Below are 1,174 nucleotides of genomic sequence, written 5' to 3'. Positions count from 1 at the left end.
CAACTTTTGTACTCAGTTGCTGCTTGATGTAAGTTGCTAAGCCTTTAAAAATTGTGCACGCGGAGGATATGAAACAAACTTATTTTTTTTTTTTTAGGTTTTATATATATACATTTGAATAACTAAAAAATAATAAATTACTACATTAATACCATAGAATTCCACTGCAATTTATAGAGCTTAGTAACTAAGATGTATTTTAGTATAAAAAAATATGAAATTTCGAGCAGATTAAAGACACTCCCTAGCTCATTGAAATATTGGTTCAAAAGAAAGTAATTATGTCCAAGTCCTTTAAGATGGCTGAGAAAGCCACTAGGTGGACACTCTGAACTTCCAATTGGTTATTCATATAATATATAGAAGTAAGTGTATATAAGGGAGCATTTACAAAAATGGAAAGAGGTGGGTAGGGTGCTACTGTGTTTGATTTATTACATGAGCAATATCTCAGCAAATTGAAAAGTCATTCTTATTTTATATTCTAGCTTGTCAATATCGGTAATTTGAGTTTCTAATTTGTTCGAAACTACAGACTTAGTATTTTGACTTCACAAACATCTGATTTGTACCACTGCTGCATTAAACATACCATGTGACACACAAAAATCTATGTTCATCTGTTTTTTTTATATTTGTTTTTAAATTAAGAAATTGAGTAATATATAGTACTAACATTTGAATTATAATCTACAGTTTGATTCCAAACTTACTGACGTAAATTCATGAAATAGTAGTTCAATAAATTTTTGAATGTGAGTCAACAAATGAGATGACATGGCCTTTCACCCGTGACCCATCTCGAAAGTGTTAATATAAAAGAAACACAAAGGTGTAAGTGTAAAAACAAATCTGGCAGCAAATACTTTATCTTCCCAACAAAACTGTAAAATGTTCAAAATAGAAAACAAAACTGAATACACATACCTTAATAAACAGTTTAACAATAAAAATAACCCACTGAATACAAAACGTTTGTTCACAGACTTTTAAATATAACTCTTAAACAGCAACTTTTGTGCCATTTCTAATGTTGATGGTATATATATATATATATATATATATATATATATATATAATAAACTAAACAACAACTATAGTATATATATCTACTACTCGTAGTTGGTCTTATTAATAAATTAAATTATAGTGGTGGAGGACGAGGACACAGAGG

The 1,174-nt window shown here is 28.7% G+C and overlaps 1 protein-coding gene across 5 annotated transcripts in view; it reads right to left on the bottom strand.

Moving 5' to 3' along the window:
• The window catches only part of LOC106462876 (chromodomain-helicase-DNA-binding protein 7-like), a 167,453-nt gene that overhangs the window by 16,256 nt on the left and 150,023 nt on the right, over nucleotides 1-1,174 (bottom strand). The window lies entirely within an intron of this gene.

This window comes from Limulus polyphemus, unplaced genomic scaffold (genome assembly GCF_000517525.1).
Source record: "Limulus polyphemus unplaced genomic scaffold, Limulus_polyphemus-2.1.2 Scaffold1273, whole genome shotgun sequence".
Classification (NCBI taxonomy): Eukaryota; Metazoa; Arthropoda; class Merostomata; order Xiphosura; family Limulidae; genus Limulus; species Limulus polyphemus.
The sequence above is the reverse complement of the archived record's forward strand: the minus strand, read 5'-3'. Positions and strand labels throughout refer to the sequence as shown.